The sequence below is a fragment of the Sus scrofa genome, chromosome 2, assembly GCF_054392235.1.
Source record: "Sus scrofa isolate SSC_HxYL_T2T_F1_AM1 chromosome 2, Sscrofa_HxYL_maternal_Yorkshire_Landrace_v2.0, whole genome shotgun sequence".
Lineage (NCBI taxonomy): Eukaryota > Metazoa > Chordata > Mammalia > Artiodactyla > Suidae > Sus > Sus scrofa.
In genome coordinates this window covers 110,175,644-110,199,963 of record NC_139384.1, presented here as the reverse complement: position 1 = coordinate 110,199,963, position 24,320 = coordinate 110,175,644, and the positions used below count along the sequence as shown (strand labels likewise).

The 24,320-nt window shown below is 33.9% G+C and overlaps 1 protein-coding gene and 1 long non-coding RNA gene across 3 annotated transcripts in view; one reads left to right on the top strand and one right to left on the bottom strand.

The window, feature by feature from the left end:
- Nucleotides 1-24,320, top strand: part of LOC102157568 (uncharacterized) — a 1,229,235-nt gene that overhangs the window by 744,334 nt on the left and 460,581 nt on the right. For both annotated transcript variants that reach the window (XR_014838321.1, XR_014838323.1), the window contains one exon: nucleotides 2,442-2,503. The gene's annotated coding sequence lies outside the window, so the exon portion shown is untranslated. The remainder of the gene's footprint in view (nucleotides 1-2,441; nucleotides 2,504-24,320) is intronic.
- LOC146405644 (uncharacterized) overlaps nucleotides 1-24,320 on the bottom strand; it is a 290,811-nt gene that overhangs the window by 204,394 nt on the left and 62,097 nt on the right. The window lies entirely within an intron of this gene.

Sequence of the window (24,320 nt, the reverse complement as noted above, 5' to 3'; positions counted from 1 at the left end):
CAGTTTATATCAGCTGAATTGATGAATGAATGAATAAATGATTGAAAAGAAAAGCAATTAAAAAACTTTTTCAGTTTATCATCAAGTTCTAAATACTTTATGGTTTTGCCTAGCAAAAAACACATTCTACTATACAACAAAATGTGAGAATACAATGAATAAAGATATACAATAAATATAATATTGATAAATAATAATTATTAAAATAAATCTTTGCCTTAGAGGCAAATATGAGTCAAATTGGTTGTGTCTTTTCACAATGTTATAATTCATACAACTCTAAAATGTTTCATTTATTAGGGGAAATACTTTATACTTTTTCTTAATCTTTAAATTTATGTTACAATTAAAGAGTACATTTTATTCAAACAAAGCTCTAAGTGGATAGAAAACTATTGTGTGGATTTTCTGGTGAAAGAGAATGGAAAAAAAAAATCTATGTTTAAATATTTCTTTGTACTTATGTTAAATGAGCATAAGATAATTGTGTACTTAAAAAGAATAACTGAAGTAAGCCCACTTGATTGGGACTTACAGACTACATTGTCTTCTTTCTTAGAGAAAAAAAAAACCCTCATGAACCACAGTCCAATTATTCAATTTTGCTTACTAATTATGGAAACTACTCACTTTTTGGCCTTAAGCAGTAGATGATACATCTCTGAAGGGTGACACAAAATCTGTCACCATATATGGCTCATTTTATTAAATGTAAATATTTTTGGAAAGCAATAATAAATAGTTTAAAAATTCCTGCATTCAACTTGTTTGAGATACTATCATTCCTGATAAATGAACCTTAGTTCATATCCTCTAGACAAAATTGTGAAATGTGCTTTTCTCCTCTAGGACAGTGAAAAACAGAAACCCAGCAATTGGAACATGACTATAGACATGTTTTCTCATAATAAAAGCTGGTGTTTAAGCTATCAATGAAATTAGAATTAAATTGGGCAAATAACTCATATTTTTAGAACTATCCTTTGAAAAATTATATCAGTTTCTCTCCTATATGTCGCACAAAGAATATTGCAAAGTAATAAATTGAAATTAAACTCCTTCCATGCCTTCTCAAGTGTCCTCTGAAGGAGCTGAAGACTGAGAGCCAACTTAAGCTTTTCAAAAAATGTGTTCTAATGGTTTTAAAGATTATAAAGAGAATTAATGAGATGGTATGTATCAAATGCTTTCCATGTAATCATGGAATCCTATACTAAATAGAGTTGTTAACATTTCAAACAAGTTTCATAGCAACCTTTCCTTATAGTATGTGGAGCTCCCTGGTACAGTTATTAGATAGAATAACTATAATAATAAAGATTGCAGAAATGTTTCTGCTTTGACTTAAATATGTACCTAGAAAACCTGGCTTTCATATTTATTTAGAGTAGCTCTTCTTGCCTTTTTGATTCTTTTTCCAGTAGTCCTCACTGAATTGTTTTAAGAGCTTCATGAGAAGTTAGGGGCTTACTAACTTAATTCAATAAAATATATTGGTGTATTTTAAGGACAGTCACAAATCATGAGAATCATTCTTCAACTATGTAGACTACTTAAGGAGTAAGAATTTAAAAGAAATCAGTGATAGCAAATTCTTATTTATTATTATTGGTGGATAATATTGGAAACAATTTAAAATAATTAAAGTTCCAGAATTTTAAATTTTATTTAAAATAATTAAATTTCCAGAATTTTCACATACTAGTAAAACAAACATTATTTTGTGAAATCAAAGGATAATATTTTGAAAATCACATTTGATTTGAAATCAGAACTCACATGAAAAACAAATATGAGATAAAGCTAATAGTACTTAAGCAATTAGAACTCAGAAACAAATTTCTAACAGGACATTTTTAAAACCAGGAGAAACTTTTTTTTTTTTAAGTTAATACATCACCAAACTAAAGAGAGGACATGGGCAAATATTATTCCAACAATTGAATTGCTTTATAATGGTGTATTCAACAATACAGCAGTAGAAGAGATGGAGGGCTAGAATGTTAATTTATCAGATCACATGTTTTTAGAGTATAAAGTACACTTACATAATAATAAGGATAAAAATAACTCAGCAAATCTTAAATAAGGGGCTATGTATTTGCAAATCAAATCACTTAGTGTTGCTCTGTCCACTAAATGTTAGTTGAATTGGACTCCTAGATTTTTCTCATTAGGAGATGTTTTAAGTCATTTAAAGTCCATAAAACTCGTAGAACAACAGATTTCCTAGGTAGATTTCCCTTATTATTTTCATCAACTTTCTCTTTTAGGTAAATAGGGTTGTCATGATTGGAAATCCAACAGGAGAAAGATCACACTAGCAACATCAGTTAGATCATAAAATACATAAGTACATATGGGTACTTTCCATTCTCTTTTTATTTGTGTATCCTGTCTTCATTTTATTACTCTTAACATATTCTGTCTCTTCCCACTAGATTGTGTACTCCATGGGAATGGAAACGTCATCTGTTTTGTTCATCTGGATCTTCAGAGCATGGTATGTAGTGAGATTTGAATGAATATTTGTGGAATGGCATAATTGACATAAAAATTCATAGACACATTTATGAAAACACTTATGATTTTATGTGCATAGAAAAAATAGTAGAATGTATTACTCTCAGTGATTGCCATAGGATTTCTCTCTTATGTTTTCTCATATTGGTTTATATTGATTAGGTCATGCAAATGACTTTATAGGTTTTTTTACAAAGAAAATATAGATAGTATTCATAGGAAACTCACAGACTAGCTACATAAAGACTAGGAGATTAAAAAAAAGACTCTACAAACTAACAAGAAAGTGTTTTATTTTTGGCAGAATTTTACCTAGCTAATAGAAGTGTATGGACAAAATTATAGACTTATTTCTAAAGTAAATGATTCCTGGGTGTAGTAGTTCTATAAAGACCAGAGGAATAATTTTCTTTTTAAAGTAGAGCCAAGGATTACATGTAGTGTAGGTATTTCATTTGAGAATAAAAAACTTCTGTAGATTTGAAGAGAAAAGAGAGATGCCCAAAGAGATAGAAAGGTTTGGGGTGCTAGATGATAAAACTTACTTTGTTTTATATACGTATAATATACAAAAGACCAACTTCATATTTTAGCTAACTTTATCACTGACATTTAACACTTGTTTATAAATAACCATAGACCACATATTAATAAATATCTTTCAAATAGATTTCTGGTATTTTGATACGATTATGTTTTCTTTGCCAGTATTTAGAATGCAGTCAATCTCCTTTGAACTTTGACAATAAGGAATAAAGCCCTGTAGATAATACATATATCTTTAACTAGCTTTTATGTGATTAAAATTACATATTTGCATCTACTTCATTTAATAATTAAGATAAAACAAATTTCTGTTCCCTCAAAAAATGTGGGTTCCATAGGAATTCCTTTAGAACTATTTTCACAAAATAGACATCTTGGCTAGTGTAAAGGTGTAGTGTTGATTTGTGCTCCAGTTGAAGAAGTTTGAAAGTGCCTACACAATGCTAACCTAGTCTCCTAATACTTAAATTCTCAATGTTCTATGAAAGAAGACATTAGGAGTTCCCTTGTGGCTCAGTGGCTAACGAATCCGACTAAGAACCATGAGGTTGCGGTTTCGATCCCTGGCCTTGCTCAGTGGGTTATGGATCCAGCATTGCCGTGAGCTGTGGTGTAGGTCACAGATGCGGCTCAGATTCCGCATTGCTGTGGCTCTGGCATAGGCCGGAGGCTACAGCTCCGATTAGACCCCTAGCCTGGGACCCTCCATATGCTGCACATGTGACTCTAAAAAAGACAAAAAAAAAAGACATTAGATTAACTTTTTCACTAAATTAACTAATTCTTTATATCGAATGAATCAGATATTTTGACGTCATGAAGATATATCCAAAATGATACACTAGAAGTTAATGATAATACCAAAGGCGGACACAAATTCTGTTTCATATCGAAGTTGAGCATAAGCAAATTTAAAATGGTCATTATTGGTTCTTCAATTGTCTGACTAAAAGTGAAATTTTAATCTAGACTAAAAATGATATTTTTATTTTTACTTCAGTTATTTTGACAAATAACTCAATTCTTTTATTCATTTTGAACATAATTCTCATACAAGCAAATCTGTAAAACTTTCTATAATTATAGTTCAATTGTAATTTAGCCTACAAAACTGGGGAAAGATGCCATTTTAGAGTAGACATTATCAAGATGTATCCCATTTGATCTATAATTTTAATACCCTTTGCATAATTATTACAGTTCCTTTTGATTTTTGTCTTCTTGTGCTGTATAAGTGTCCTAAAGGTCTATGGAACTCTGACACTCATCCATTCACACACATTCTAGCATAAAACATTTGCATGATTTCTTTAATCTACTTGTCCTTATTGTTATTATTTGTTTAAGTGCTGTTTATACCAAATTCAGAATTTACATTTCATACATAGCTCTTTGAAAACATTGGAAATAACAAAGAGATAGAAGCATTCTGTGCTGATTTTCAGTATTTGACACAAATTTAGCTATTACTTTAATTAAAAAAAAAAAGAGTAGAAAGTTATTCACCAGGAGGTAAGTGAAGACTACCAGGGATCAACTAATAACTTGTTCTTACATTGGGCTGAACCTAGGTCAGAAAGGTAAGCATCTAGCTATTATACGGCCAACTTTATATCATTCAAGTCAAGCTTGAAAGAGCAGGTTTCAGATGTTGACTTTTGCTTTCCCCAGATGTATGTGATCTTTGGAGGAGAAAAGGACAGCTTTAGGCCCTTGGTGCTGGCATTTTCATGTCTTTCTCAATACTGCAACCATGCTGTGTCCTTTGGAGATGTTCTTTTACTGGACTGTTCCCCAATGAAACTGGGTCTTGAAGTGTCAATGGTATCAAGAGAGATCATAGGGTACCCCTCTAAATCTGCCTCTGGTTGATGTCAGTCCTGCTAGCCCTGTGGATTCTGGTCATAGCTGCCAACTTTCTCTTTGAAACTTCTTCCTTTTCATTATGTTTGGGTGCCTCTCAAGTCACTGAGCTTTGGTCCAGACTCAAAATCAAATTTCTTTTTTCTCGTCTCTCCCTGACTGATCTCAGAGATATTACAAAGCGCATTAAATCTCCAAAGAGAGACAGCACTTAAAAGTGCTATTTCACTTTTGTGTTAACTCACAAAAGTCAGTATCTCTGACTGATCACATATGAAAGAACCCTTAAAAAGAACAGTATCACATTAAAAAAAAATTAAAGCATTTTAAACTGCTCTTTGGGGTCTATCTTCTTTTAGACACTTCAACCTGATATAATGGTGGGGGTAGGTGGGTGGAAACTTGGTCTAAAAAATAATGATTAGCAAATTTAGGAAATTCTTTAAGTTTGGCTGGATACTTTTTGCTTTGTCAGTACTACTGTCAGTGTGTGTATTTTGCCTCTCATTTAACCAATTCCAATTACTCAATAAGAAATTCTGGTTTTAAAAAATTGGTTTCTTTTATTTTTTTCCTTGGCTGAAAGTAGTAATAATGATAATACTGAAGGTAGCCACAAAGTTCTGTGTTTTCATAAATAAAAAATTGAGTATTATTTTAGAAAAGGTATACCATCTTGTAAAAAATGTTAATAAAATAAAAATTATGGGGAGATTTTATTCAAGACAGGAAAGTAAATTATGTATGATAGTACATGGAAATGATCTCATAGTTGTGCCTATGACTTACTTTGCTCTCACTTTAACATATTTACCAGGAATCCTGGACATCTTGTCAAGTAAATATTGAATAAAGCTCAGAAAAATTAATCTGGTCCAATCTTCTGCAAATAGTATTTGCTTATCACACATATTTTAAGAATGTAATACATAATCTTTAACTCTTATAGAATAGCATAGAATACCAAGCAAAAGTGTAAGATTAATAACTTTTTTATTTTATCAAGGGAAAATGAATAATTCTATCTCATATACCACTGAGAATTATAAATGGCTGGAAAATCACATATAGTTTAATTTTTATAAAATGTTTCTTTAATGACAAATCTTCCAAACCTAGTCGTGACGATTTGAAGGATTTTTTATTAGATTTTTAGCTTTGGGGGACACATTGTGTGTGTGTGTGTATGTTCATGTGTATAATTTTCATATTCTGGTCTATGTGAAGGTGAACATACTAAGAAGGAATGAAGAAACTAGATTTTGGAGTAACTGGTATACTTAATGTGAAAAAACAGTGTGAAAGTATTGTTGCCTCTCAACTAAGATTGTACTAGGTATCATCTGCCACATGGGAAAGGCAAACTATTACTACAAAATATTCTTTCTTCAATAGTTTTCATGACTGGTATAAAATCGATATTTCTTTTTTTCCCTTTGAGTGTTGAGCAACTGCTAGAACAGCTCTTTATACTTTAAACCTTGAAGCAAAATGCATTTAAGTATTTTTTATCCCACAGAACAACTTTTAATGCTATTGGACAGAATAGATATTATATGCTAGTATGAGAACACTTGAGGAGCTTACTAAGTTTTTATATGTTTATGTAGTGCGAGGGTTTAGTTCATGATTCATTTTGCTCCAAGTCAGAGCAGTTGACACTTTGATTTTTATTTTCACATATTGAAATCTTGTTCCAAATTCCACATACTGGCTAGTTTATTTGCATAGAATTTTTAGATGAATAAGAGTGTACCTCATTGACAGACTTTCCAAATTTTGAGATAAGGTAAATTCAAGATAAAACTCAATGTATGTTCTTCTTTTTTTTTAAAAAAAATATCTGACAGAGAAAATAATGGAGCACAAACACCAGTACATCATATTTTATATCAATTATGATGTCATTGTACACTAAATAGTTAATAGCATTTGACATATAATTTATATGACTTATAAATACAAAAAATGTTCACATAGTATGCTATTTAAAACTTGTGGAACTTTCCTATATGATGACCATTATGTGAGAATCAGAAACAAATAGTTCTAAAGTTAGATAATTCAAAACTGTCAGACTATGCTAAGTCTTCAATTAGAAAAATTTATAAAATACAATGTATTCCTATAGTATTATCCTCTTTGTTATTCAAAAAGGAATATATTTTACATACTAAGAGAAGTCTTCTTGAATTAAATATGTTTCATAAAAAAAGTATTTTAAATTTTGAAAAAGTAATAGGTGCTTTTTTCAGATATATTGAGTGAACTAATGTGAGCTTATGCTTTCTAGCAAAATAGCTATTCTCACCAAAATTAACATGATAAGAGCTAATATTTTTTGAGCAATTGTTACATGTCAGACGTGTTTATGTGTTGACAAGTATAAACTTATTTATTACAGTGACTTTGTGTGGTAAATACTATTATGAGATCATTTTGAAAATAAAGTAACAGGGGTGTAGATTAAAAAAAAAAATCCCATAGTTACATAGCTCATATTGGTTGGATTCAGAACATATACCCTTCACCGATGATCTGTGTTACCCACACAGTGTTTGCAGAATTTCTCTTCTCTGTCCATCTACTTTAGTTTCTCTTGCTTCTCCAGAGTACAGATATTGAGATGAACTTGAAAAATTTAGTTTATCATCTAGGATTCCTAATTTTTTTCCTAAACAAGATATAGGCAAATTAAAAACTGATTTTATAATGTTTCATTTTTTTGTTGTTTATTTCATTTCATCATGATTTTTGGTCTTAGGTTGACATAATTTAAACAACTTAAATGGAGGCAAGCACACCCTAGAGAGAAAAGAAAGATTGGTTGTATACACTTTATAACTATGTGTGTTTCTTCACTAGGAACTTTTTTTAAAAAAACTTTTCTTAAGATATCTCTAAAGAACATATTAGAAAATATTTTAGTTGGGAAGCAATGGCAAAATATATGAAATATTGGGGTGAGCAACTTATATTATTGCTTATACTCAATATTTATTGGCACACAAGCATAGTGTAATATGCCCTATTATACAGAGGGGATAAACTTTCCCTTAATTTTTTAGTTTAGAAATCTACAAAAGGAAAAAGTTAAGTCTGACTAGAGCTAAAGATGAACATCAGCTCTACAGAGGAAAAGTGCTGAAGTGAACAAAAGTTTTTATCAGGTAGTGCATTAAGTTTTATGCAATAAACCAATTAACTAAAAAAAAAAAAAAAAAAAGGCAATTTACACAGATGCCCCGTCAAACACTACAGGGGAAGCACAGATGGGGCACTATCAAGTAGCATAATGCTCTAGTACTCATTTATAAAATCTGCATAATTCTTCCAAACATCTGAAGCCCTGTAAAGAAACACATGCTAAATTTAAAAAAATATATATTGCTCTAAATTCAAACACTGTTTTACATGCTGCAATATATTTGAGTGGATGAAGTGCTATTTGTGGGTAGTATTTGCCTCATATTTAGTAAAGTTTAGAAATGGAAACAAATGTACACATGCAGGGAATTCCCTTGAATAAGCACTGTATCTGCCCAATATTTCAATGTACACTATATTTTCAGTATATTGCTCTTCCTAATTGGATCAATATAGGATATTTTGAGGAGTCCAATTATTCATTGTTTAAAGACAAGTGTAAAATTCAGGAAACTTTATACTGCAGGAAAGATTTATTTTCTCCTTTTAAATTATTTTGTTTTTCAGGCTTCACAAGCCTTATTTTATTTAATTCATACTGATGTTACTTGCGTTGTAATGTTTTTTGGCCTGGTATTGGAAGCAAAAGTACCTAAATTTAATAATCACTGCTAACTGCCCTCATGCATTTTCCTCTAATGATATTAGTGGGCAAATTTATATTGTTTTGCTTTATGCTTATCTTTTAAAGATGTATTTTTGAAAATGACTCTATTGCCCTGAGCAGTGTATAGAACAAACATTAACTAAATGCCCAACTCCTCTTTCTCTGACTTAAATCTTATCTTTCCTGCCAAGACTCTTGATATTCCTCTATGATTTTATTTTTTTAATTAAAAAAATGTTTTTGGTTTTCTTAATGGTATAAGCCAACACACAAAAAAGAGAGAGGTGAAGTTGGGAGTTAGTGTTGGAGGCAAGGAATGAAAAGCTTCCATGAGCATTGCTATAATTTTTTCTCCAATCCCTCTGCTACCTCTATTTGTAATGTACAATATGCAGTTTCATTGCCTTTGACCTTATTGGTTTTCTTTTCAAATGGGTACTAATAACTAATACAGAGCCATTAAGTAATGTGAACATCTTCTTCGTTGCATTGTTGAACATGCTAAATAATTTAAAACGTACAGAAGACTCTCTAATGCTTGGTGGGGAGGTAAAACCAAACCCATTTGGAGGGGGCAGGGGGTTGGGGGCCTTTGCTTTTTTGTTTCTATTGAATGCTTTTCGGCTGTACAGCTGGAAAGGGCATTCCTATAGGACTTTAAAGGCAAAGTAGAAAAATGACATAAAAGCCTTGCTTGGATTTGATTGATGCACTCTCATATTTGAAGTTCACTCAGAGCTTTGTGCTAGAAGGCCCGGGTCACTCTATCCGGCGCTCTAATGAGACTGTGTGTGAACACTTCCAGCTTTGTAGGCCTTGCTTTAATCAGAGATTGGAAAACACTCCTGACTGATAGGCTCCAGAATCAGATCTAAACAGAAAATAACATGCTCGATTTGGCCTCTGAAGGTGGGTTGAGCAAATCTTTGTGATGTATTGGAGCATTTGCTGAGTGCAAGTGCACGTGGGGTGGTTCCTATTTCTGTCGGCAAATACAAATTTTTCACTCAGCAGGCGTAATCAGAGCTAACTCGAGAGGAGAAATAACAAAAACTCAACAGCCCTTAGCAACTCAGCATGGCATAGAGGGATTTAAGACTTTAGCATTTTATCTCCATCAGTATGAAAATGTATGAGGAAATCTGAACTTCGAAAGTGCAAATAAACACATTTAACACTTTTCAAGCCACCGGTTTAATTGGGTCTTTGGCTAGGGGTACTTTCAATCCTTTTTTTTTTTTTGATCAATTCTTTATCAATTTTCACTTTAGTTTTTCAAACTTCATTAAATACCTTTCCTAGTTTGCACCATGTAACTAACTAAGCTGTATTGGATGAGCAAAGGATAACGTATGTAGCACCTCCCATGGTGATATTCTGAAGTTTAAAATTTTCTGCTGAATGGCAAAAGATTGTGTCATTCACTGATGGGGAAAAAATTGCTCTCCTCACCCTTCATGAGAACTACTAGAAATCTCCAACAACCATCACACATAGACACCAGAGTCAGAGATAAGTTTGAAATTCCCTGATAGAACTTTCTTAAAAAGAATGCTATCATGAAAATAACTGTAAAGTTTAAGGATCCTTGAGTGTTATTTTCACCAGCTGCACAAAGAATATATATGCACTGCTTTGTTTACACAATTTTGATATGTTCTCATTATTTTATGACTTTCTTGTTTTTATTAATATCATTTTCTTTTTCTTTTTTTTTTGTCTTTTTGCTATTTCTTGGGCCGCTCCCGCAGCATATGGAGGTTCCCAGGCTAGGAGTCAAATCGGAGCTGTAGCCACTGGCCTACGCCAGAGCCACAGCAATGCGAGATACAAGCCGTGTCTGTGGCCCACACCACAGCTCACAGCAACGCCAGATCATTAACCCACTGAGCAAGGCCAGGGACCGAACCCGCAACCTCATGGTTCCTAGTCAGATTCATTAACCACTGCGCCACGATGGGAACTCCAATATCATTTTCTTGAAGCACTGCAATATCAAAAGCTATGATTAATATTGAACCCCATGTCCCTTTATCATCATGTCCAAAATAAAAGATTCTTCTTAGAGCACTATATACAAGTGTTGCTCAAGGATCTATTAGTAAGGTAACCACATATATTATCATCCAAATTTATATACTTCTAGAAGAAAGAGCTGTTATTAATAAAGCCAGGCATACCGTGAATTGTACCAGGAAAAGCAGGACATATGGTATCTATCTAAAGGAAACTTTCTTTAAGTAACATAGAAGTCTTAATAAATGCGGGAATGGCAATTTTTCTGTAACAGAAATTTTACCTGGCATTTTTTTGCTTGGCTTGTGGTCTCCAGTCAACTTGGTTGCCAACAGTAGTCTAAACATACTTGGCTCCATGTTTTATAGATTTTTTTTTTTTTTAGCAACTAAAATTTTAGATGTAGTTGGGTTTCAGAACCCCAAGGAAATATTAAGAATAGGCAAATATATTCTACACTTATTTCTCTTAATATTTGGCTTGACTCATGGAAGGACTAGAGGGATATAAGTAGTTAAAGACAGTAATTTTGCTCTGACTTTAAGGCAATGAAAATTTCTTCATCAGCAAAGTGGGCATTTGACATCCAATTCAAGAGCAGGAAATTAACAGATTTTCATACTGCACATCCTGACTCATGCTCTAACCCATCTCATGTACTTACTTCCTTAACCACTGGGATGGTTATTATTGGGGGGGGGACTGCCAGATAACAAGATCCGGCACCTATACTTTTAAAGGAACTAGGGATATACTCCCATGAAAACTATAAATCCTGAGATTGATCAAATATTCCAGGTAAATCTCAAGTTTCACCATTGCCTAGATATTTTCACCTTTTCCCTTAGTCTGTTTTTCAGAATGTGGGTGAATTATTTGGTACAAACTAAATTCCTCCTGCTCTTTCTCTCCCTCTCTGCAAAAACACATACAAATAATACACTTGGAATGAGGGAATCTTAAAAGCCATCTAAACCCCATGGCTTTTGTATTAAACAACTTACATAATATAATTGCATATACTTCATAAAATAGTAGTTTATTGAACGAGTAAATAAATTAAAATGGTTTCTGTATATTCTTGTATGAATAATTATACAAAAAAAAGTCTGTAAATATTTTGATATTTGTCTCTAAAGTGCCTTTTTTTTTTGTTCAACATTGCCATTTATTTTAAAGTTGGGAAAAAGATTGTAAATAACTAAGTATTTTCTCTGTGATTCATCAGTTGGCAAGCATTTATTATTCTCAGGATGCCACAATTATTCTTATTTTTGACATTTTTCTTCATATAATTATCTTTAACTTGAAAATTACTAGTAAAATTAAAATGGTTACAAAAGTATCATATTCTCAGTAAAATGAGAAAACTTGACTACAAGTCAAAAAAAAATCCCAGCAAAATATATATGAAGAATATATAGAGGGACCAATTGTTTATGCTGAGTGCTTCCTTATGGTATCATTTAAGCGAATTTGGGGTTGTAGTCAGTTTGCACAAACACAGTTAATGTTACAGTGAAATGAGTATAATTAATGCATTGTTTATAACCTTGACTACCACATCTCATCTAAGACTAACCTCTCTGTCGATTCTACCTTCTAAATAGCTGACAGATAGGGTTGCTTCTCTCTGTAACGCCTCGCTGTTTTAGTTTCACCACAGTCATCTCTCCCACATGAACTCTTTGCCTCCAGTTTTGTTGCTCTTCATCCATTTTCCACATTATGAAGATAGGCATTCTCAAATCTTTGATCCTTCTCTGGCTAACAACTGTTTGACAGCTCTCCACTACTCCCAGATAGACCTGGACTCATACGTGGCTATTAATTTCCTTTATTTCATGGCCTTTGCTAACCTACCTACTTCCCACCATTCCCTCCCTTGCACTGTCTTGCTCATTTTCCCTAAACATTCTTTTTTTTTCAACTTCCCCCCTTTCCTTCCACAGTAATGTCATTATTTTCATCCATTCAGGCCTGTTTTGCCACTTTCCTAGAAATATTCGATTTTTGAAATCTAGGTGAGTGTTCCTATGTCCACCAATAATAACCTACTCTCGCTTTATCAAACTTGTCCACATACTTACCTGAACCCCTGCTCTGTTGTAAGCTTCATAATATTACTCCCTTCTTGATCTTATTCACAATAATAAATCAGAGTCAAATAAATTGTGTGGTGTATGGTAGGTGTTCAATATATTTTTACTTAATTGATTAATTGATTGATTGGTTGATTGAAATAGGAAGGTCTGTGAGAACAACTTGATAGTAATGACATATATATTCCTATCTTATTAATTACATTTCCTAACACAATTCTCTGTAGATATTGGGCTTTAGTTATATGAAGTGCTTGTAAAAAGTCCATCATTTGATTTCAAATCTTTAGCAATCAGTTTTTATTATTTTTCCCCTTTATAAATATATTCTTACCTCTCTCTCTCATTCTGGTCTTGCCTGTGTTTCAAAGTAAAATATATCATCAGTGGGGCACAGAACAAATAGCAGGCCATTTCCATGAAATGTTGAGAGTGAATTCTAAAACCCTTGAAGGAAGAATGTTGACATGGATTCCCATGCTGTACTGGGAGTTCTCTTGTGGTGCAGTGGGTTAAGGATCACGATCTGGCATTGTCACAGTAGTGGCTTGGGTCACTGCTATGGCATGGGTTCAACCTCTTGCCCAGGGACATTGAATATAGTTCCCTTTACTATACAGTAGGACCTTGTTCTTATCCATTCTAAATGGAATAATTTGTGTCTACTAACCCCAACTTCCCAGACTCCATCCCACTCCCTCCCCTCTCCCCCTGGCAACCACAAGTCTATTTTCTATGTCTGTGAATTGGTTTCTGTTTTCTAGATAGGTTCATTTGTACCATATTTTAGATTCCACATATAAGTGATATCATATGGTACTTGTCTTTCTCTTTCTGACTTACTTCACTTAGTATGATAATCTCTAGTTGCATCCATGTTGCTTCAAATGGCATTATTTCCTTCTTTTTTATGGCTGAGTAGTATTACATTGTGTGATGGACATTTAGTTTCTTTCCATGTCTTGACGATTTTGACTAGTGCTGCAATGAACATAGGTTTGCACATATCTTTTTGAATTATAGTTTTGTCCCGATATATGCCCAGGAGTGGGGTTGTTGGAACATACAGTAATTATATTTTTAGTTTTCTGAGGAACTTCCATACTGTTTTCCATAGCGGTGGTACCAATTTACATTCCTACCAACAGTGTAGAAGAGTTCCCTTTTCTCTTAAACCTTCTCCAGTATTTGATATTTATAGACTTTTTAATAATGGCCATTCTTACCGGTGTGCAGTTGTAGCTCATTGTAGTTTTGATTTTTATTTTTCTATCAATTAGCAGTATTCTAATTATTTTCAAATTCTTTTTTTAACTCAATGAATTTTATTACATTTAAGTTCTACAGTCATCACAACCCAATTTTATAGCATTTCCATCCCAAATCCCAAGCCCATTCCCCCCACCCCCCAAACTGTCTCCTTTGGAAATCATAAGTTTTTCAAATTCTGTGAGACAGTATCTATTCTGCAAAGAGGTTCATTGTATTATTTTTGTAGATTCCTCATATAAGTAATAGCATATGACATTGGTATCTCACTGTCTGACTAAATTTAGCATGATCATTTCTAGGTCCATCCATGTTGCTGCAAATGCCATTATTTCTTTCCTTTTTATGGCTGAGTAATATTCCATTATGTATATGTACCACATCTTCTTTATCTACCCCTCTGTCAATGGACATTTAAGTTGCTTCCATGTTTTGGCTATTGTACATAGTGCTGCAATGAACACTGGAGTACATGTATCTTTTCAAGTCATGGTTTTCCCTCGGTAGATGCCCAGGAATGGGATTGCTGAATCAAATGGTAATCTATTTTTAGTTTTTTGAGGAATCTCCATACTGTTTTCCATAGTGGTTGTACCAATTTACATTCCCACCAACAGTGTAATAGGGTTCCCTTTTCTCCACACACTCTCTAGCATTTATTGTTTGTAGACTTTTTGGTGATGGCCATTCTTGCTAAAGTAAGGTGGTTATTTTCAAATTCTTAAAACATAAAATGAAGATGAAAAATAAAACAGAAATAAATTTACTATCTTATAAAGCATAAGTCTAGAATTAGAGAAAATATCTTAATTTGGTCAATTTAACTAGGAAAATTTTAAAAATCCAAGATTTATAGAAAATAAGTCACTTGGAATATATATAAATAAAATATTGGAAAGATCAAGCACCAAACAGATCAAGGGATGTGGGACAAGTCTGATTCATGTTGGATATAATTTCCAAGTGTATTTTATTTACTCATAGTCCCAATGACCTTGCTCTTGGCTACCTACTTTATGACCTGATTTGAAGAACTGAAATATTTCAGTTAATTAACACTCACAGGAGACTAAGAAGCATTTTCTAACATACGATACTTTTTTTTTTTTCTTCTGTGATGGGACCATGAATGATTAGCTAAACATTTATCTTGAGTGAGTTACATGGCTATAGCCCTGACGGTACAAGGGGAAAGTTATGCTTTTTTAGCTAGCTCATGTTCCCCTCCAAACTACATAACTCCAAAGCTGCATACTCTCAGCTCCAGGAAGTGTGCCCATTAACTTTTCACTCTCACAATTTGCACTGTTCTCTATGCGCAGAACATAAAAGATGCTTTAGAGGGCCAGACCAGTAACCTCAATGTAGATTTTACTGAGTAGCCCAAGAGTTGGCTTTCATAATATGAAACTGTAGAAACTTATAGTTAATATATATAATTCAACCTCCCTCTGCTCCATTATTTAATTATATAAATGAAAATGTTCAAGCAATTATTGCTATCCAAGCCTGTGGGAGATGCCTACTAGACTTAAAAAACAGGAGTTCCTGTCGTGGTGCAGTGGTTAACGAATCCGACTGGGAACCATGAGGTTGCGGGTTCGGTCCCTGCCCTTGCTCAGTGGGTTAAGGATCCGGCGTTGCCGTGAGCTGTGGTGTAGGTTGCAGACGCGGCTCGGATCCCGCGTTGCTGTGGCTCTGGCGTAGGCCGGTGGCTACAGCTCCGATTCGACCCCTAGCCTGGGAACCTCCATATGCCGCAGGAGCGGCCCAAGAAATAGCAACAACAACAACAACAACAACAACAACAACAAAAAGACAAAAGACAAAAGACAAAAAAAATAAAACAAACAAACAAACAAAAAAAAACAAACAAAAACCCTGGGCAATAACCACTAGAATCTGAGGACTTTATTATTATTATTATTATTATTATTATCATCATCATCATCATCATTATTATTTTAGGGCCACACTTGCAGCAGGTGGAAGTTCCCAGGCTAGGGGTTGAATTGGAGCTGTAGCTACTTACTTACGCCACAGCCACAGCAACTCGGGGACCAAGCTGCATCTGCGACTACACCACAGCTCACAGCAATACTGGATCCTTAACCCACTGAGCAAGACCAGGGATTGAACCCACATCCTCATGGATACTAACGGGGTTCATTTCTGTTGAGCAACAATGGGAACATCTCAGACGAGAACTTAAGGATCTAGTCACCACCATTCTGGGAAATCCCCGGTAGAGCAAAGATAAACCAGGAGAAACAATCTTTTTAAACCACATTTTTTTATTTGTGTGAATAAAGTAATTTTAGAAAAAGTCAGAGTTTTGTTGTTGCTGTTGTTTGGGGACTTCTTGCTTTTTTAAGACTGTGCCCATGGCATATGGAAGTTCCCAGACTAGTAGGGGTTATATCAGAGCTACAGCTGCCGGCCTACTCCCTAGCCACAGCAACACAGAGATCTGAACTGCATCTGCCACCTACCCTACAGCTCATGGCCACGCCAAATCCCCAACCCACTGAGCAAGGTGGGGGAACAAACCTGCATCCTCATGGATGCTAGTCAGATTTGTTTCTGCTGCACCACAACAGGAACTCCCAGAAAAAGTCAGGTTTTGATCAATGATTACATCATCCACAGTTTACTCACTACAATCAAGTTCTTTTTTCTGCTTTACTTTTAGTTGTCAAAGTCTGAAACAATGAAAGTCATTCTAGAAATGTTTTTTTTGTGTGTGTGATGTATTTTCTTTTTATTTTTTAAGGAAATAATTTTATAGCATTAACAGGTACATAGTTTGAAATGTCCCCAAGTATTTAAAAGTTCAAGATATTTCCAAAAGTCAGAATAATTGTGATTAAATTATCCTTAAAAAAAAGTTAGACTCTTTAGTAAATAATATAAATAATCATATTAGAGCTTACTCATGTGGGTTAATGAAATAGTTTATTACAAACAGAACTTGTTCTTTGAGATCAGAGAAAATTAATTTTGTTTTCCAGTACTTTGGTTAATCCCTTTTTATTATTTTTTCATTTTTGAAAATACAATTTGTTCTTTTTAAGTCAATAAGCTTTATCTACTCTGCTGTAACACAGAAAAAACAAACTAATAAGAAATGAAAGAGCTGCTTACATTTTTCCTACTAAAATTCTACTAAATACATTTACTAAAATATTCTGCCAGCTTTCACGGTAGATTTTAAGATTTGTCAAACTCAGGTAAATTGTGGAAAGCAAATGGATTATGGTTACAGGGGATAAAAATGTGTAAGAGGTAAAATAGAACTTTTAATTATTAAACTAGAGAGAAGAGAAACTGAAGTCTTTTCCTTTTCAAAGAAAACAATCTCAGTGTTTTTAAATCAAGAGGAAAAAAAGCAAAGGTCTAACTCCCATGTAAACTTATTTTAAATGTCATGTCTTATTAGAACCTAATAATCTGAATGCCTATTTCCCCCTTTTGCTTGAGCCATCAAATTTGTCAAAATTTTATGATAATTCATTCCATCATTCCTTAGACATTTAAATGACAGACAGTCATAGTAAAGGGGAAAAAGTCTCTGTAATCCTGCTTCTCCTGTTAAAACTGCCTCTAGAGGGGTTTTAAAAATATTCCAAATCATGGCATGAGCAGCAGCTAAATTTCTCAGTTCAGCTTATGAATCCCTGCCTTTTTCAAAGGACAGTTAAATTGACTACCTACCCTTCCTGACCTTTTGACTTCTGAGCCATGGCTGACCAGATCTTAGCCTGACTTGTCTAAGTCAGTAGCTCCAGTACCACTCTGATACTTTCCCAAAGGGTCTGAAGCTTTCTCTCTCCTGAACGGATAAGCTCCCCCTCTAGTGTTCACTGCTCATCAAGTTATTCCTCCTACAAATAAAGGCAGAGAACTGTCAGATCTTTGGTTCCTGATAGAAGGACATAGCATAGAGTGGCATTTATTAATGTTTATAATGGCAAAAAGAGGAAAATGTAAGTATAAATTCTACATTTTACAAAATGTTCTTTCCTTTTGAGCATCTTGAAAGCACCCCAGGTATTTGGCTATGGAATTCTAGGAAATGATGCTCCAGCTACCTTGCAGGAGAAATGCATAGCTGAATAGATAGGATGAGCTTGGATGCTATAAGATGACTTGGTAAAAAAAAATAACCCTTTGTGTTGGGAAGTTTTAAGGCTGGTTATGAATAAGTGATTTTCCATTAAAAACTGACACCCAGGAGCTCCTTATTTGCAAATCAATTACTAATAGAGGAGCAGGATTGGGGTGTGTGGAGGGTTAGAGGCTCCAGCATTTTATTTTTCTAAGAATTTTGAGAACAACCAGGAAAGAAATTAAATCTTCCCCATTTGTTGTCACAAAAACCTGGATAAATAAGGTCCTATACACTAAAAGGTTTACCCTCACTATAGCTGACATAGAACTACAGAAAAATTGCAATGGGTATTGGTGATAGTTTTAAAGTGTGTTGGGTTCAAAGGTTAAAAGTTCAGCCACTTCATTAAAACTGGTATTGAAATTTCATTGAGACATAATCCAGAATTTATCATGCAGTTGAAAAGTAAGAGAAAGAAAAAAACAAGGATCAAACCAAAGAAGGAAAAAAGTAAAACAAAAATCTGAGAGTCCTGAGAGGCTACAACTCTAGTTGGTTGCCTAACTAAAATCTAGAAGTTTGATTTATTTTTAATTATGGTACATAATTTTAAAGTAAAACAAACAAGCAAAAGACCTAAAACACACAAAATTCTTCAAAGAAGGCAAAAAGTGTTTTATTTTTTAAGTAATTGCATCAAAGTTTGTTTCATAGGATAGTATATGTCTTAGAATCGGTAATATAATTTATTTAAGATTCAGGTTGAGAATAACATGACCACATTAAATTAGCTTTGGTTTTAATGCCATGAATTTGGGGGAGGAATAGAAGCCCTCAAGCAACATTTCTTTTTTAATATCAGTGGTTCTAAAAACACAGTTAATTTTGTTATTGTATTTTACCATGTACTTCCTAATGACACTACTAAGCCTTTTTAAAATGATGATAAATTAGGGTAAGCTCAAGGGAGGAACTTCCATTTAAAGTCTTCTGTTTTCGTATTGCTTCATGATCAAAATTGTCATTATTATCATTATCGCTAAGCATGTATCAATTACCTAAAATTCATATAAATATACATTCTTAGATTTTTTTGTGGTGTTGAATTACTCTACTTTTGTCTAAAAAAGGATCTTAAAATGTTTTCTAAAGTAACAAACTGTTCTTTAAAAGTATTCCTTATTTCATTACTGTCAATTTCCTCTGGTCATTTAAAACTGGATTGCTTAATACAACAGGAGTAATGCCTTCAAGCCCTGCAATGTTAGACCATCCTAAATTTTTCCTATTTGCAATGTTCCTGGTTCTGTTTTATTAAATCCTCTTTTAGTACTCTCTTTTAAAGCTGACTTACAGGTCTTAAAAAGATCATCATTCATGAACTGATGGGGTCAGGTGAGGTGGGCCTATCTTTGATGCTGCACAGGAGCCCCTTTGAAGGTTTAAAAGACTAATATGGTCCACAGGTGCATTTAGTTTTGAACTTCTCGGATGAGACTGACAATGCGTAGGATATTCATTTCCGCTGAGCTGAGGGCTTTTCCAGGTGGACAGCTCTCTGCTCAGAACTGGACTGAGATCACACACAGTTCTCTCTGAACAGTTGTTTGATAAGAGTAACCTCAATCACATGTCTCATGCTAGGTTGCATTATGAGACATACAGCATGAATTGAAGGCCAGCACAAATAAAAACACCACCTTCTTTAGTTTCTTTTTTTTTCTTTTTTTCTAAGATGGTGCTCTGAGCCATTGGTTCAGGCAAACTTGAAACCATCAGTAAAATTCTAAAGTAAACAGAGTGTCATACATAACAGGAAAATTGTACTTTATGAAATCTTCACAGCTCAAGTTGGGTTGTACAGAATTTACATCAAAATTTCTAGTATGGAGGTGGTCATGAGTTATATCAGCTTGACTAATTTAATTGCTAAAGATCATGCAGCTTGGCAAAGGACAGATTAAGAGGATCCTATCCATCAAAGTTGTTACAGGAAAACAAACACAGTGAAAAATAAGGACAGCAACAAAAGAAATCCCAGAATAAATTTAACTACATAAAATCTGAGGGTCCTTGTCATTAAGACTGATTTATAATAGAATTATAAAATGTAAGAACCATAAGGAATTTTAGAGGTGATCTCATCTACTTTTCTCATTTGTCATATCTCAGGCCCAGGAAAACTGAGAATAATAAGTTGCTTGTTTATATCATATTGGTCTAGAATAGAGAACAAAGCACTGGGTTTTCATTTTTGGGTTTCAGCTGCAGTGCTCTTTTCAACAAGTGAGCTTCTGCTAAATGTAGGTAGGGTGTTTTCAGTGAAATAGGAAGAATTAGACATTTTTGGAAAGTTCGGAATAAATGTGAGTTATTCAAGGAGATACTAGATATTTAGGGAGGAGAGCCAAATATTTGATGAGGGCAGAAAAGGTATTTGCTACACTCTTAAAACTCATGATCTTGGAATTTACCTTCACTGGGAGAACAATTAGTAAGATACAATTTGTTATTAAAACTGGGAATTAAAGAACAAATGATGGTTGACTAAATACCATATACTTTAAAAAAATATTATAGTTGATTTACATTGTTCTGTCACTTTCTGCTGTATGGCAAAGTGACACAGTTATATAGACATTATTTTTCAGAAATTATTCTCTATCATGTTCCATCACAAGTGATTAGATATAGTTCCCTGTGCTAAACAGCAGGATCTTACTGCTTATCTACTCCAAATGCAATAGTTTGATCAATTAACCCCAAATCCCCAGTCCATCCCACTATCTCTCCTCCCTCTTGCAACCACAAGTTCATTTTCCATGTCCATGAGTTTGTTTCTTTTCTGTAGATAGGTTCATTAGTGCCATATATTAGACTCCAGATATAAGTGATATATGGTATTTGTCTTTCCCTTTCTGACTTAATTCACTTAGTATGAGTCTCTAGTTCCATCCATGTTGCTGCAAATGGCATTATTTTGTTCTACTTATGGCTGAGTAGTATTGCATATGTACCACATCGTCTTAATCTGTTCACATGTTGATGGACATTTAGGTTGTTTCCACGTCTTGGCTATTGTGAATAGTGCTGCAATGAACATAGGCGTGCATGTATCTTTTTCAATGAAAGTTTTGTTTGGATATATGCCTCAGAGTGGGATTGCTGGATCATATGGTAGTTCTAAATTTGGTTTTCTGAGGTACCTCCATGCTGTTTTTCACAGTGGTTGAACCAATTTATATTCCGCCTAATGTAGGAGGGTTCCCTTTTCTCCACACCCTCTCTGGCATTTGTTATTTGTAGACTTACTAATGATGGCCATTCTGACTGGTGTGAAGTGGTACCTCATTGCAGTTTGATTAGCATTTCTCTAATAATTAGTGATGTTGAGCATTTTTTTTTCATGAGCCTGTTGTCCATCTAAATGTCCTCTGCCCATTTTTTGGCTTTTTTTTTTTTTTTTGCTGTTGAGTTGTACGATATATTTGTATATTTTGGAGATTAAGCCCTTGTAGTTTGCATTGCTTGAAAGTATTTTCTCCCATTCCATAGGTTGTCTTTTTTTTATTGTTGTTATGGTTTCCTTTGATGTGTGAAAGCTTGTAAGTTTGATTAGGTCCCATGGGTTTATTTTTGCTTTTATTTCTATTGCTTTGAGAGAATGATCTAAGAAAACATTTGTATGGTTGATGTCAGAGAATGTTGTGCCTATGTTCTCTTCTAGGAGTTTTATGGTATCTTGTCGTATGTTTTAGTCTTTAAACCATTTTGAGTTTATTTTCATGCATGGTGTGAGGGCCTGCTTTAGTTTCATTGATTTATATGCAACTGTTCATTTTTCCCAGCACCAGTTGCTGAGGAGACTGTCTTTTTCCCATTTATATTCTTGCCTCCTTTGTTGAAGATTAATTGACTGTAGGCATCTGGGTTTATTTCTGGGTTCTCTTGTTCCTTTGGTCTGTATGTCTGTTTTGGTACCAATATCATACTGTCTTCATGACTGTAGCTTTGTAATATTGTCTGAAGTCTTGGAAAGTTATGCCTACTGATTGTTTTTCTCCCTCATGATTGCTTTGGCAAGTCTATGCCTTTTATGGTTCCATATACATTTTTGGATTGTTTGTTCTAGTTCTGTGAAAAATGTGATAGGCAACATGATAAGGATTACATTAATCTGTAGATTAATGTAGATTAATGTAGTATGGCCATTTTAACGATCTTAATTCTTCCAATCCAGAAGCATGGAATATCTTTCCATTTCTTTGAATCCTCTTTAATTTCCTTGATTAATGTATTAATGTTTCCTTGATTAATGCTTCTCAGTAGGTCTTTCACCTCTTTGTTCAGGTTTATTCCTAGCTATTTAATTTTTTGAGGTGTGATTTTAAAAGTTATTTTATTGTTATATTCCTTTTCTAATATTTCATTGTTATATACAGAAATGCAGCTGATTTCTTAATGTTAATCTTGTATCTTGCTGCTTTGCTAAATTCATTGATCAGTTGGAGTAGTTTTTGTGTGGAGTCCTTAGGGTTTTCTATATACAGTGTTATGTCATCTGCATCCAGAGACAATTTTACCTCTTCTCTTCCAATTTAGATACCTTTTATTTCTTTTATTTGCCTGATTGTTGTGGCTAGGACTTCCAATACTATACTGAATAAAAGTGATAAGAGTAGGCATCAGATTTTAGCAGGAAGGCTTTCTGCTTTGCTGTGTTGAGTATTAGATTGGCTGTGGGTTTTTCATTAATGGCTTTTATTGTGTTAAGATATGTTCCCTCTATACCCACTTTGGTAAGAGTTTTTATCATGAATGAATTTTGGAATTTGTGAAATTCTTTTTCTGCATCTATGGAAGATGATCATGTGGTTTTTGACGTTTCTTTTGTTAATGTGGTATATGACATTGATTGATTGGCATATGTGGAACCATCCTCATGAAATTGGATGGCAGCTATGCTCACCACTATACCACCAGCACTCAAAATCCTTGTGAAATTGTGATGGATCCCACTTGGTGGTGGTGTAAGATCTTTTTTATATGCGTTTGAATTCAGTTGGCTAAAATTTTTTTTGAGAATTTTTGCATCTATAGTCATCAAAGATATTGGCCTGTAACTTTCTTTTTTGGTAGTATCTTTGTCTGGTTTTGGTATAGTGTGATGGTTGCTTCATTGAATGTCTTTGGGAATATTACTTTTTCTTCAACCTTTTGGAAAAGTTTAAAAAAGATGTGTCTTCTTTGTATGTTTGGTAGTATTTGCCTGTTCTGCCATCTGATCCTGGACTTTTATTTGCAGTAAGTGTTTTTATTACATACTCAACTTCATTTCTAGTTATTGGTTTTTTCATTTGATCTTTTTCTCCTTGATTCAGTTTTGGCAGGATGTACATTTCTAGAAAGTTGTCCACTTCTAGGTTGTCAAATTTGTTCGCATATAATCATAGTATTCTCTTACGGTTTTTTATATTTCTGCAGTACCCATTGATATTTATCCTTTTTCATTTCTTATTTTTTTATTTGAGTTCTTTCTCTCTTCTTCTTGGTGAGTCTGGTCAGAAGTTTGTCCATTTTGTTTACCCTTTCACAGAACCAGCTCTTGGTTTTATTGATTTGTTTTTCTATTTTTTTAATCTCTATTTTATTGATTTTCTCTCTGATCTTTAGGATTTCCTTCTTTCTGCTGACTTTAGATTTTGTTTGTTCTACTAATTCTATTACGTGGTAGGTTAAGTTGTTGATTTGAGATTGTTCTTCTTTTTTGAGGAAGGCCTATATCTCTCTGAACTTCCCTTTAAGAAGTGCTTTTGCAGCCTCTCATAGATTTTTTTTTTTTTTTTTCAGGGCCACTCCTGTGGCATATGGAAGTTCCCAGGCTAGGGGTTGAATCAGAGCTGTAGCTGCCAGCCTATACCAAAGCTCCAGCAATGTGGGATCCAAGATCTATCTGAGACCTATGGTATAACTCATGGCAACTCCAGATCGACCCAATGGGTAAGGCCAGGGATTGAACACATGGCCTCATAGATACTAGTCAGGTTTGTTACCACTGAGCTGAAAAGGGAACTCC